This window comes from Pogoniulus pusillus, chromosome 17 (assembly GCF_015220805.1).
Source record: "Pogoniulus pusillus isolate bPogPus1 chromosome 17, bPogPus1.pri, whole genome shotgun sequence".
Lineage (NCBI taxonomy): Eukaryota > Metazoa > Chordata > Aves > Piciformes > Lybiidae > Pogoniulus > Pogoniulus pusillus.
Window position 1 is genome coordinate 17137705 of NC_087280.1, and position 14570 is coordinate 17152274.

Here is a 14570-nt window from a genome sequence, read left to right on the forward strand (position 1 = left end):
ATTCACCCCACAAGCTCTCCTTGCTTGCTCCTCATGCAGTGCCAGGCAGTAGATTTCCCAGAGAAGTGCCAGTTTTAGGATTCACTCTCTTAAAAGCAAACAGCAAAGGGCTGCTCCTGCAGGCAGAATCCTCAGAGAGGAAAACTTAAGATGCTGCACTTTGAATTAAGCCTTTTACCCTGGTGTTTGACAGCCGTTCAGTTGAAAATGTAAAGCTTGTTTGCAGTGGGAAGTCAAACTTGCAGGAACAGAGTGGAAACAAAATGATCTGAGCCTCTGGAAGCTTTCTCCGGGATGTCTTCCAGGCAAAATTTTATCTAAATAGTTGTGGTGTTGTGAAACTTGACCTGGGTTACAGTTCAACTCACGAGCAAATTCAGTGTGGTCTGCTGTGGCACAGCCAGCTCTCCCAGCAGAGTCACCTCCACACAGTTCCATCCCAGGACGTGCCATGCTTAGGTTCCAGCTCCTCACAGCAGTACAGCGTCAGTCTCCTGGGAAGGATGGTGTGCAGCTGCCATATGAGCTCTCAGACACATTACTGTCCTCCTGGTGCTTCCTACCAGGTCAATACCATTTCTGGTTACACAGTTTCTGGTATTTTTCCTCTTCCCAGGATTTCTCATGTTTGGAAGTGGCTTTCTCTAAAGGTTGCATTTCTTCAAGGACCTTTACTCAGTGCTGTGTGTCTACAGCAGGATGGAGAACAGGCAGCACCTCTCCACAGTGCCACGCCAGGACTCTTATCCTGCAGGAGCCTCACGTATGTGATTCCTGCCCTCCCTGTAACCCAATCCCACGACCCTCCAAGGGACAAATCCTACCCTCCGCAAGGTTCTGCTGGGGGCTGGTCTACATATATGGGGCCTGGCAGGACACGGCAGAGAGGCTCTGAGTTGCCTGACACATCCTCAGTGAGGGAAAGAGGCCAAAAAAAAACCTTGAAGCAGCATTTTGTGTTGAACTCAGCTTTCATCACTGCCCAGCAGTGTCCCTGTTTTCATCAAGGGCCATTTTATTGCTGTGTCCATAGAAGCCTTTCCAGGAGCTGCCAGGAGCCGTTTATTAACTTCAAGCTGCTTTTTGCTGAAAAACATAGCTTAAAAACCAAACAAAAGCTTGCAGAAACGTGACAGCCAAGGAAGGTGTCCAGCTGGGGCAGGATGCAAAGTGCTGGCAGGGCAGGGAGTCTTCATGCAGCAAACAAAGAACAGCTGTGGTTTAGGATTAGAAAGTGGACTTACGAGGCATCATTTTAAGTGTGCTGTGGGGAGAGAATTTGGGTTATTCTGGGGCAGTTTGGCAGCATCAGGGCTTGCCTGAGGGGCTGTGGCTGACCCTGAGCAGAGTGTTGGAGATGTCACCTTAATGCTACCATGTTGTCCATGGCATAAGATGAGGTGATTTCCAGGGCAAGGGTTGAGCCTAAGGAAATTTCTCCCACATTTGTGGCTGGGCAGGTGTGTGGTGACATGTCTCTGACAGCACCTCCTCTGCAGCTCAGCAGGAACTCCATTTGCTCTGGTCCTGCTATCCTCCCAGCTTTGGGGCAGCCAAAACTCCTTCTTCCTTTGGCCTCTTACCACAGGAAGGACATTGAGGTGCTGGAGTGTGTCCCAAAAAGGGCAGCAAAGTCAGTGAAGGGTATGGAGAACAGGTCTTAAAAGGAGCAGCTGAGGAAACTGGAATTGTTCAGCCTGGAGAAAAGAAGGCTGAGGAGAGACTTTCCCACTCTGCAGCTCCCTGAAAGGAGCTTGGGGCTAGGTGGGAGTCAGTCTTTTTTTCTCATGTAGCAAGCAAGAAGACAACAGGAAACAGCCTCAGGTTGTGTCCCAAGAGAGATTTAGGCTGGACATGAGGACCAATTTCTTCCCTAAAAGACTTGCCAAGCCCTGAAACAGGCTGCCCAGAGCAGTGGTGGTGTCACCATACTTGGAGGGATTTAAAAGCCATGTAGATGTGGTGCTGAAGGACATGGTTTAGTGGTGGACTTGGCAGTGCTGGGTTAACAGTTGGACTTGGTGATTTTAAGGTCTTTTCCAACCACAATGATTCTGTGATTCCTCCAGACTTGCAGACCCCCTCTCATCCTGGTTGGTTTGGTTGGTTTTTTCCCCAGCTTCTTTTCCCATCAACAAGGGTGTGAGTGCCACAGAGCTTGTCTTATATGGAAATCCAACAGCACAAGGACAGGCTGAGGGAGCTGGGGTTGTTCAGCCTGGAGAAGACTCCAGGGAGACCTAATAGCAGCCTTCCAGTGCCTGAAGGTACTTTCAGGAAGGCTGGAGAGGGACTGTTCAGAAAGTGATAGGACATGGGGAAATGGTTTGAAATTAAAGAGTAGATTTAGGTCAGATATTAAGAGGAAGTTCTTTACCATGAAGGTGGTGGAATACTGGAACACATTGCCCAGGGAGGTAGTTGAGGCCCCATCCTTGGAGATGTTCAAGGTCAGACTCAACAGGCTCTGATCTAGTGGAGAATTCCCCTGCTCCCTGCAGGAGGGGTTGGACTAGATGACCTATGGAGGTCCCTTCCAACCCAAACCATTCTATAATTCTCTGATGACAAAAAGCTGTTCTGTTAGGAACATGCAGGAGGGAAGGGCAGTGGTGCAGGGCTGGAGCTTGGGGCTGGGGCAGTTTCCTACTCGCTCAGTGCCACACTGCTTTGTGTTCTGCTTTAGGTCTTCACACCAGGCAAAAAAAAGTCCCTTTTGCTTTTCTAACAAGGATGGTTTTGATGACTTGCTTGCACCTTCCTCCCCCTTCCCTTTTCCCTTTTCATTCTGCTTCAGACTTCATTGGGAATAGATGAGTAAATACCGTGTACATCTGTGTGGGAGCAGTGGTGGCTTGTGGCTTTATGACTTTCCCCCCAGCTGTGATTCATTGCTTTTTACATTTTTTAATCTATTCCCCCACACCCCCCTCCTGCTTCTCCCTTTCTCCTCTGCAGCCCAGCAGCTGTCGTTATCAGTGAAATGACTTGACATTGTTTTGCCATACTTTGTTTCTATTCATTGATTTGTTGAATGAAAACTATTTATCCAGCACTGACACATGAGATTGGAGCCTTTCAAGAAAAGCCAACTCTGCGCTATAATTTTGCTCCAAAATGAGCAGAGTGAGAGCTCTACATTAAAGCAGCCCAGCCAAAACTCCTAAACTCCTGCTCCTGTGATTGTGCAGTAGCAGTGGCTGCAAAGCCTGCAGAAGTGTTTAAAGAAAAAATGTCTTTCCTTTCCTTGCCTGCTCCCCCTCTCCCCCCCGGGCAGCCCTGCTGCAGGCAAATCTAGGGTTTCTCTAGAGGTAGGGAAGCAGGTGCTGGGCAGAAGGTATCTGGGTCCAGGTGAGCTGTTCCCCTTTGCATGGTGAGCACAGTTGTGTCAGAGCAATGCCTGAGCATGCTCCTTGACCTCCATCTACTGTGAGTACTTCCCACTTCATCCAGCAAAAGCGACCCTCAGAATGCCTCCTGGGATTAAATAAGCCTGGAGAGCAGGTTGCACAGCTCCAAAAATAGGTGCCTGTTTCGTCCCCAGGCAGGAGGGATGGATGTCTGTGGGGAGCACATCCTCACCAGCCTGGCTGCTGGGTTTGTGCATTAACACTGAGCATCACTTTGGGTGTTGAGGTTGCAGCATCCACAAGGTTACAACATCTAGGGTTGAGGCTGCAGCTGGCATTGATGTTCATCCTCATGAGGACTGGTAGGATGTGCAGGATAAGGTGCATTGACAGAAGTGGGGGTGGAAAACACATCTGCTTTTCACACTGTTCATACTGTGTTGGCTGCTGTGATTTTAGTTTAAAAAAACACCCAAACGTGGCCACTGTTACTTGAAACAAGAGAAGCTGACAGTGCTGCTCAGAAAAAAGCCACATCTTTGGCTCCGTCGGTACCATACTCACAGCCTGAAGGGCAGGTTTTGCCTCTTACTCGAGGGATTCAGGATCCCTTTTTTTCCCACAGAGCCCCGGATTCTTTCTTCCCGGCACAATCAGCCCTCTTGCCGCTTTTCTTGCTTTTTCTTCCACCGCTTTCCCACATTCTGTTCACACCTTCATGAATATTCAGAGGTCATTGGCCATATGAAGCTATTGAGAGCTCTTGTTAACACTCCTCCTAATGACATGCACCTTCAATGGAAAACAAAAACACAGATAAGAGCTTGTTAGCAGAGACCCTTGTTCCCCACCTAACAAGGTTTCCATTGACTCGGACACTTGTGGTGACACATTGCTTGCTCTCACTGTTGCCTCTTTTGATTTGCGACTGGCTTTTAGGGAGGGGTTTTTCTTTTCTTCTTTTTTTTCCCTTTTCTTCCTTTTTTTTCTTTTTTTCTTTTTTTTTTTTAATTGTGCAGTTTTAAGCTAATTAAGAAAAAGGTCAGGTCTCTTCCAACAATGAGGTACGATGCTACAATGAGCCCAGGGAGCAGCGGGTGCCACAGCCCCAGATCGGTGGGCGCTGAGCTCGCACGCCGCAGCGCGTGGGAAAGTTGTGCCGCCGAGTGGCATCCTCTGCCCGCGCCGGCCGAAACGAGCCCTAGCTGGGGCAAGAGGTGATTAGAGACTGACAAGAGGCACTGACAAGAGGCTCTGACAAGGGGCTTGAAGCCTCCGGCCACGGGTCCCAAAGGTTCCCTGGGTTCCAGTCTGACTGGACATCCCCAGCCCCAAGACCTTGCCACACTTCCGAGATGCCCCTGGTGCTGTTACTCCTGATTTATGGCTGCATAAAGAGAAAAGAGCCTCATATAGCACAGACTTCCTCAGGCCTTTTTCCTGGGACAGAAATTCCATCCGGATTCAGCAACTCTTTCTCCCTCCCTTCTTCCCCCCCCCCCCTCCAATTGTGTTTCTCCTTCCCCCAGCCATCCCTGTTATCTGCCAGGCTTTCATTAGGCTGTGCCCACCCACTCGATACTGTGCGGTGCCTTGCTTGTTGTTGTTGGTTTGTGGGTTTTTTGGCCACACCTCATTATTTCTGCTATTATTAGGCTCTCGCAGCAGTGTTTATCATCTTGTCAAGGCCCTTGAGTTTCTATGGAGACTGCTCCCCGAAGTGGCCACGCTATCAATTAAGACAGCTCCGTGTCTGAACTCTTCCAGAGGACTTTGTGAAGAGCCAGAGATAATTTCCCTGCCATGCTCAGTTCGTTACCCTGCTGCCTTTTCAGTAACGAGGGCTGGGTCAGAGCTCAGCATTAGGGGTTCTAAGCACCTCCAGTCTCAAAGGCAGGTTTGCCTGCAAATACAATTAGAGAGAGAGGGACAGGGGTTAATAATAAACCAGATAATATACATATATATATATTTATGTATGTAAGACTGTAATATATAAGCAATAATGAGATAACCACCATAGTGATGGAAGTAAAAGGTATCAGGAAAAAAAATCCTGCCATGGAATAAAAAAGGTATTTTCTTTATTGTGCCCTTTTGGGACTCTCTGGGAGGAGGAAAAGCCTCTTATTTTTTTTTCTTCCCTCCCCCTCTTTCTTAACTCCCAGTGCAAAGTTGAGAGGATGCTTAGGATTTCTTCGGCAAATGAGACTGCTTGAAAGTTTCCAAATAGAGCAATTAAAACGTATGTACCTCCTGGAAAGCAGCATTAGGAGGCAAAATGAAAGGAATGGCATTTCCAGGGGAGAAACACAGCAGAGGAAGATCATGCTGAGTTTATTGGGGCTCTACCGGGAACAGGTTGAGTACAAGAAGCAGCTTTGCCCATTAGCCAAGCAGCTTCTTGCTCTCCCCTTGATGCTTCTCGCATACCCAACATATTTCCATGGACCAATTTACTTCACCTGCTGAATTTGTTTTGTGGCCCACTTGGTATCTAACATTCCTGTGAGAGACAGCCTTGTCTCTGTGCCTGTTTCAGCTCATTTTAGCTCTCCCTGCACAGGTGAGGAGGATGGGGGCATGTTGCTGAAAGGATGCAAACTGCTGCCTCCAGCACACCCTGTCCTGCCCCTCAGTACTCTGGCAGCTACTTAATTTTTCTATGCCTTTCTACAACTTTAAAATGCAGATACTTAGTGATTTCTCAGAAATACCAAGAGGTTTGCAGCCTTTCTGCTGGACGGCAAGCCTCAGCACTGTTTGCAATTTACCCTCTGGTGAGAATTAGTATCTGGGGGCAGGAGGCAGCAGAGAAAAAGGCTTTGATTTGGATTTGAGTTTTGGCCAATGATTACAATTCTTTATATGCTTCGAACCAGTTTATCTATCCCTAGGTGCATGTGTGCTGCCAGCAGAGCTCTAATATCCATTGAGGGCCGCCCTGAGGTAGGGGGAATAAACTCATAGGTTATTAGCTAATACAGGGAAGTGATTCGATATGGGTCTCAGAAGCTGGAGTAGATAAATAGGATGATAAATGTTGGCATTAGCAGACGTGACTGACTCCTCTGTCTCTGTGATTTGGTGGTGCCCAGTAATTAAATAGTTGGAGTCTAATGTATTTTAAACTAGAGCCGCAGCCTGTAAATCACGGAGATTATGCTCTTCCCCGCTGTGCGCTCGCCGGGTCGGCAGGAATTTCCACTCCCATGCCGCAGCTGTCCGGCTGCGGGATTGCATCAGTCAGGACTGGGAAAGGCATCACCGTCCCCGCTGCTGCTCCCGGCCTATAAATCCATTCCTGGAGCTTTTCTTTCCCAGCAGGGCAGCGTCTCCAGCCCCGGAAGGGACCCAGCCTTGCGTCCTTTCCATCTTGGGTTGTCTCATCTGTTCTGGCCGGAGCAGCTTCATGTGCATGTGCACCTGACATCACTGCAGCCCCTGAAAAACAAGGAGTGAAACATGTCGTGGGCACAATTTTTGTGTCATTGTGAAAGCATCAACCCCTTGGGCTGTCTTTGCTTTCAGATGTGATTTTCATGATTATTGTTTTTTACTGTCCCAATGCCATCACTGTATTTACACTGAAGTTTTTGGATGTGATACTTAGGGATATGGTTTAAGGTGAATCTTGTTGAGTAGAGTTATAGGTTGGACTTGGTGATCTCGAGGGGCTTTTCCAATCTGGAGGTTTCTGTGATTCTGTTTAGTCTTCTTTGCAGCCAAAGTATGATGCTCTACTTAATTTAAATGGGTTGGGTTTTTTTTTTTTTCTAATATAGGCTGTTCAAGAAGGAAAGTCCAAGTGACAGGATGAGAGGAAGTGGCCTCAGGTTGTGCCCCAGGGGAGGCTTAGGCTGGACAGAGAGGCAATTTCTTCCCTGACAGGCTTGTCAAGTCCTGGAACAGGCTGCCCAGGCTAGTGGTGGAGTCGGCATCCCTGGAGGGATTTAAAAGCTGTGTAGATGTGGTGCAGAGGGACTTGGCTTCCTGGTGACCTGAGTAATGGTTGGGCTTGATGATCTTAAAGGCATTTTCCAGTCTAATTCTGTGATTCCGTGAAACCCAACTCCTTTGAATACAGCTCAAAGCTGCACTGAAGTCAAAGCTACTTTCTGTCCTTCTACGCAACTAGCTCTCACTTCTCACCCTTTTATTGTCCAAACCTGATTCTTCTGCCAGAGGCTTGTTGTGTTACACAGAGTTTCTCCACTGACATTTAGCAAAGGACAGATTGAAACATTTCCCTGCCATTCAGCCAATTTACACCTTTTAGCGTCGTCCCTGGATTAGCTCAGGCTTTCATTTGAAAATGACTCTGCCGTAACTGGCCACACATTCAGCAGACCTCACTTTGAAATTCAGAGACCTGCTATAATGACCCTGCCCACATGCAGAAATGCTGCCTGGAATGACTGCTAGAATAAAACCTGTCCCTGTTCTTCCTGGATATAATTATTGGTAATTAAATCTGTTTGTACCTTGAATTCTTTCCTCTTCCAGCTCATGCATTTTTAAATAAAATGAATAATTCTGCCATATTGTTACAAATTATGGCCACTGAGGTCTGCCTGTTGTCTGCACTCAGCAGCCATGAAAACCTTTCCTCCAGCAGGAAGAGTAAAGATGAGTTCTCCTGTTCCAGCTCCAAATTGTCTCTTTTTATTAGCAGAAGCTGGTGATGTTCATTCCACGGCCTGAAGCAACAACTAATACTGCTTGCAGCAAGATAAGCGGCGGGCTAACTGCTGGTGTTGACAGGAATCACTGTAGAGGAGTCTGTGTTTTGGAAAGTATAAGATATAGCCCTCTCCACTGGGCTTTGCAGGGAGTTTGCTCATCTGTAAATCATCCCATGGCTTGTTTTTTCCATAAGCTGTTGCTCTTCTGCCTTTCAGTTTATTTTTAGCCTGCCTATTCCAGGTACTGCTGTGATACGTGACCTGCACACACCCAAGGGACATCACCCTGCATGTTGGCTGCACTTGGGAAGGGAGAAGTTGAAGGACACAAAACCTTCAGACTCTGGCTCTGTGGTAGGCTATGATACAGTTAAGAATCAACCCCCTTTCCCAAGTCCCACGGTAGCCCCCTGCTTTCCACGTTGCTCTGTGCCCCATAGTTTGCAAGAAGGCTCCAAAGCTTTATGGGTAGGACATGAACCAAAGTTCTACAAGCCTATTGCTAATGGTTTGAGTGAAGGAAGATCTGAGCTAATAGCTTTCTCTGGAGATAAGCTTTTGAACCAGAGGGTTTTTTATATGAGCAGGGAGCTACTGAAAAAAAGATGTAGGCAAGTAGTGGTGTAGAGCTGGCAGAGCTGTAGCTGCCCAAAGTGAGCATGGAGAAGTTATTTTTTCCATGATGAAACATCTCTAGAAGGAATTAATTCACTGCCCTGAGTGACCTGCAGTCCTAAGCTTTGAAGAGGAGTGAAAATGCTCAAATGTTGACTCCTTTGTTGATGGAAGATTAGGTTTTCTCCTTTCTGGTCCACTCCTAACCAAAGTCTCCTCTCCTTCAGCTAATGGCACCTTTGGTTGCTAAATGGTTTTCTTCTTTAGCATAAATATAAATTGCTCAGATGAGGGTGGTGTGTGGAAAGCAATAGAAGCCACCTGATCTGATACAAAAAGGATTAGGATGTTTTAGCCAAGTGAGCTGGTAAATGGAAAATGCAGCTGGAAGTAAGCAAATGCAAAATGATAACTGGGGGCAGTGAACAGAGAGAGGGTGTTTGATAGTGGGAGCACACATAACGTGTAGCAGCCAGAGGGGAAGCAAGGGTTGCTGCAAAAAATCTTCAGACGCTGATGTACATCAGCAAAGGTGGCAGTGGGGTCTGCAGAGCTTTCTCCCCGTTAGCAGCCAGCCCACATTTTTGCAGCAGGAGCAGTCAATGAGGTCTTTACCACACCTTTGCTCTGGCACCTCTTTTAGATTAGCTAAGATGGGTCATTTCCCCCAAGCACCAATGTTGCCGAGTTAATTCATCGGTTTTTGTGTGTGTGGAGTGGCAAACAGGAAAGCAAAGGGGTCCAGGTTTGCCCGCAGCCACCTTTTATGGTCCAATCAGCCAATTTTCTGTGTATCTGTAATAAATCACGGCGACAGACACAGAGGATGGTGTTGTCTTTATGTAATTATTCCACAAATCGCCCCATTTTCTCCCCCAGAAAGCCCTCCCATTTCCTTTCCTTTTCTCTCTCGGAGAAGGTTGTTGTTCTGAACACAATACAACAAATGGGTTTGAAGAACTTATTTTGTAAGCAAAGGGTGAAGAGACGGAGCCTGCTCCTTTTCCATCGCGCGGCTGTTTGCTCCGAGGGGGGATTTGCAAAGCGAGGGAAACAATCTTAGAGCCGGGGAAATCGAGCGTGAACTCCGGGGCTGGGGCACAAGCGTGTCTCTGAAAGCCAGGCACCACAGAGCCAGGCTGCCCGCGGCCGCAATGGGTGAGCCGGGCTGGGAGGTGCTGGAGGGCAGTGGCGAGCATCCAGCCTCTCTCTCCCCCCTCCTGTCACCTGGGCTGTGCGACAGAGGCGTCTCCTGTTCGCTCTGTAATGAGCTTCACCGTGGCATTTGGCTTTGCTGCAGACAAACACTCTTCTATTTTTTTCCCCCACCGGTAAATTTTTGAAATCCCACAGCGTGGTGGCAAAGGGAAGCTTCTTCCTCTTTAAGCTGTCCCTCTGCAAGTGACATTTTAGGGCGCTCAGGCTTTCCAGCTGCTGCAGATGGCACCCATCACTCAGCCGGGCAAAGTCACCTTGCTGAGACGCTTTCCACACTAGCCCAGCTCCTGCCTGCAGACCGTGTGCTCTGTCACAGGTCTCCTTCCGAGAAGCTTTTAATTCTTCTCTTCCTCCCTTTCCGTTCCCAACCCCTGGCTAGCTGCTGCTCCAGGCTGCTTAGCAGCAAGCATGCAGACCAGGGCAGGTTCTGCCTGTGAGAATCAGATAAACTATTCTCCTGTGGGCACTTGCAGTTATAAAACCCACACAATTTGTGTACAGCAGGGCTTTGGGGACCTCTTGGCTTGGCTAGTGTTTTGCTAACTGAGTTTGTGTTGTTTCTCCCTCTCCCTGCCCTCTGGATGATACTTTTTAACAACACAACAAGCAGGAAGGTAAAAACTCGAGACCTTTTACCAGCCAGGGTGTAAAACTTCCATCAAATCGTCCATGTCACTAGAGACCCAAAGCTAGTAAGTTGATCTTACATCTGTATAATAAAATCATTTATTAGGTTTTTGTTTTAAGAGTTGGTGGTATTAATTAGATTGATATGGCCCATAAATCACTTGATTTGGCTGAGTCCTCAGATAACTTGTAATTTAAATTAATACAAGTGCAGCTTAATTAATCTGATTAAATCCTGGGATAAGCAAAGTACTGCTTGCAGCATCCATGAATATGTTACAGGGAGAAGGAAGATTTTAAGGCAATGCTGCTTCTTCATCTGAGGGTCACATTGGCTCAGCTGGTGAATTGAGGTGCAACTGCAGAGCTGCAGAAAACGAAGCCCACAAACCAGCATGAGGTGGGAAGCTAGACCTGCAAAGTCAGGCATCTCAGCTACCATAAAGCCTGTCCTCCTGCTGGAACTCAGTGCAAGAGGCAGGTTCATTACAGCAGCTCTGTGGCTTTGCCCTGAGACTTCGCGGCCAGGCGAAGCTCATCAAAGCTTCAAGGCCAGGCAAGGAGCTGAGCTTTACAAACTCACAGCAACCACCCTGGTTTTGCGAGGTCCTGATCTTTTTTCATCCTTTGGCACCAGTGGATGCATTCCCCAAGAGGTGAACTGAAGCTATTAGTGAGCACAGGCCATGGCCTGGTCTGCTTTGCAGTCACTATCTTCATTCTTTTCTCCCTTCAGAGCTGCTGAGACAAGGCTTCTCTCCACGAGTGCAGGAGCATTGAATTGCTTCTTTCTCGCCCAAGGGACCGTGTCCCTGCGACACAAGCTGCCTTGTTCCTCAGGGTGCTGGCAATGAGCAGACCAGGACAAGCAATCAGAGCAGGCTGATGTGGAGGTAGGTCGATGTGCCCCATCTGAAACATACACAATCTACAACTCCCTTCCCATCCAGACTGTTTCTCCTCTGGTGATGTTTCCCGATGGTGATGGTGGTGATTTCCTGGTGGCTTGTCGGTACAGAAGTCCGGATGCCCCCTCCTGGGGGATAAGCGTTGCAGTGTGTGCTCACAGGAGTGCACTCATCTGCTTCCCAGCGTCGGGGGTTACTAAACCTTTGTCAGGCAGATAACACCAGATACTTGACTGGTGTTTCCAGCTAGCTTTTTCCAGAATGCTCTGGGCTGACAGCTCTCAAGATTGATGTTGCCTCTATGTACAGCCCAGACAGCTGCTGGGCAGCCTTCTCCCTACGGTCCTGTTAATTTGCCCTAATCTCAAATTTAAGTGAGCTCCCCTATGAATAAGAGTGGAATTCAGGCCCCGTGGTCCACCCCAGCCTTGATTCCTCTGCTACCTGCAATGGTCCATGTGGGACAATGGCATAAATCTGATATTTATACCACTTCTCCAGAAGATGGATGAAAAAACAAGGAAACTAGAGCACCTTTAGCAGCAAAGCACCAGCCCAAGGCTTCTGCAGCCACAGGTTGTTTCTGTTAGAGTACAGACACCATAAAATATATTTTGTTTCAAAGCAGGAGATAATGCTGTTATAGCAGTTGGATTAATCTAATATTCTCCTTCATCTTCAAAAGAGAATTGCCTAAATAGCCAGAGAGAGACACACACATTTTGTGAGTCCTGCTTAATGACTATCAATCAAACTTTCCAAGAAAGGAGTTGATGCCCTTTTTGCTCACGAGAGGGAAATTGGATTCCCCACGGCTTTGCTTTCAGGCTGCTGTAGCCTTGCAGAGTAATAGCTGCAGCACAAATGCTCTGGACATCCTTTTCTTATCCCGGTCCAGAGAAAATACCCACACGGAGGAAACCTGTGAGAAGAGAGGGAAAACAGCCCAATTAGAAGCAATGATCTCTTAGCTCTCTGCCCTGTCTCCCTCCTGGATGACGTAGATGTAAAACAATAGCTTTATTTGTGAAAATTTTAATTGGATAGTTCAAAGGAAGCAGTGGAATCTCTTTTGATCTCCTGGTGTGTTTGAATGCCACGTTGCAATGGTGCCTGCTGGCCACGGGAGTGACCTCTTGTGTTAATTAGTGTTTATCTGAAATCGAATTAGCTCACGACTGGGAGAAAACAGAGTGAAAATCAGAGGATAATGCCAGATTTGTGTGGTTCTCAATTAGAGGTAAAAGCAGGTCTCTAGCTGCAGAACTTGACATTAAAATAACTCTGAGAACAGTACATTTTTGCTTTGTTTTTCTAATACCCTTCGTCAGAGTGTACTATTTCTCTTACTAATACCCCTTGCTGCCTTCATCTTTGCTGAGTCTGCTGGTCCGTGGTGCTCACTGGAACTTAAACCATAAACCAACACTGAACAATGATGCATTATTTATAGCAGACCGAATGCTCCAAGGTTGACAATAGTGCAAAGCTTCTCTTTCTTGTGGTCAGTAATCCATAAATAAATACATCATCTATTTAGGTTTGCAGAACTGTCTGATGGATGGGAATGGCCTGCATCAAACAACGAGGGCACTCAGGATGCTCTGAAAGCCAGCACCTTCTTTTGGTGCAAACTGTCCAATTCTGAGTACCAGCATTAAAACTCTTTCTGTAGATGAGGCTTGCAGGAGCATGTTACCTTCCTGGTGCTCATCTAGATGACCTTTAAAGGTCCCTTCCAACCCAAAGCACTCTATGATCTGTGGGGCTCTCTGGAAGGTTAAGGGCAATGAAGGTTCTCAGTGCAGGGAGAGCAATGCATAAAGGCATCAGATTCTGTGTCTTGGTGTGAAGTATTAGCAAAGGACAGAATTTCTTGCTAAAACTGTCTCAAGAGGCAGGTAAATAAGTCCAGTTTCTGAATGGAGAACAGCCAGAGACATGAAGTCAAACGTCTGCCCACCATAACCACCTGCAGGCCTTTAGCATGTTGGACCGGAATGAAATCCAATCCTCGATCAGCTCCAGATCCCAAAGTTTCCAAAGTGCAGGAATGGTTTTTATTCCAGGCTGGCTTTTTGCCAGTAAGGTAGCTTCAGCGGATATCGAACTGAAAGGTGAGCCTGGCTGCTTGCATCAGCATGAAGCAGGCACTCTGAAAACAACCTGGTGGCACTTGCACTTCATCCTTGGGCAAACACAGCTCTGTTTTCTGGGCTTAGCCACAAGAGGGTGGCATGATGATGTGCACCAGGCAGCCTCCCTGCTTCTAGCATGGCATTTTCTAGCCAGCTCTGTAGACCCAGTAGAACCTCAGAATGGATCCTTCTTTTTGGCACATGAGCACATTTCCCGCTACAGAGCAGCCTGCCAGGTGTTTCTGAAGGCAGCCCTGACTGTGCAGTGTTCCTTGGTCTCACAGACGTTCTTTATGCCCAAACCCGGCCTTAGTTAGGAAGTACCAGAGCAGCATATAAAATTCAGACTACTTTGGGCTGAAAGCTTCTACTGGTAGTGGGAAAGTGTAGCAAGAAGAAGTCCACAGATGTTGTTTATCATCAAGTATTATTTTTCTCAGTCAGGCAAGCTTACAAGACAGTGATGTTCTTACACAACTGCTTTATAACACATTGGGATGTTTCTAGTGGGACTTTATTTGATTATAGCTGACAGTGAAGAAGTTGGTTAACAAATACACATTAAAAAGACTCACATGACAGCAAAGGACACTAAGCGAAATAAAACATATTAATTTAATCTAAAATCTACCCCAGCCTGGATGGTCTTGGCATGTTTTTCTGAATCAAACCATCAGTAACCCAGCTTGAGGTACTCTGCATCAGGAATGAGCCAATGTGTCTCTGTGTAAGGCAAGTTAGTGTTTGATTTTTCCAAAGCCTCACTTAGATGACAGGTCCCAGTAAGAGTGAGGAACAGGTCACAGGGGATGTCCAAGTAGCAGTAAAAATGGAAAAGACAAGGGAAAAAAACCTCTCAAGAGTCATATGGGCAAAGCTCTATAAACGTTGCTTGAAGACACTATCACGTTACCTTAACAGGACAGCTTTCCCTGGGTAGACAGAGAGGGGTGGTCAGCATTCTGAATACACCTTAGCCTTGCTGTTGTTTCACAGCCTGGCACTCACTGGAATCAAGCTGCCTCATCC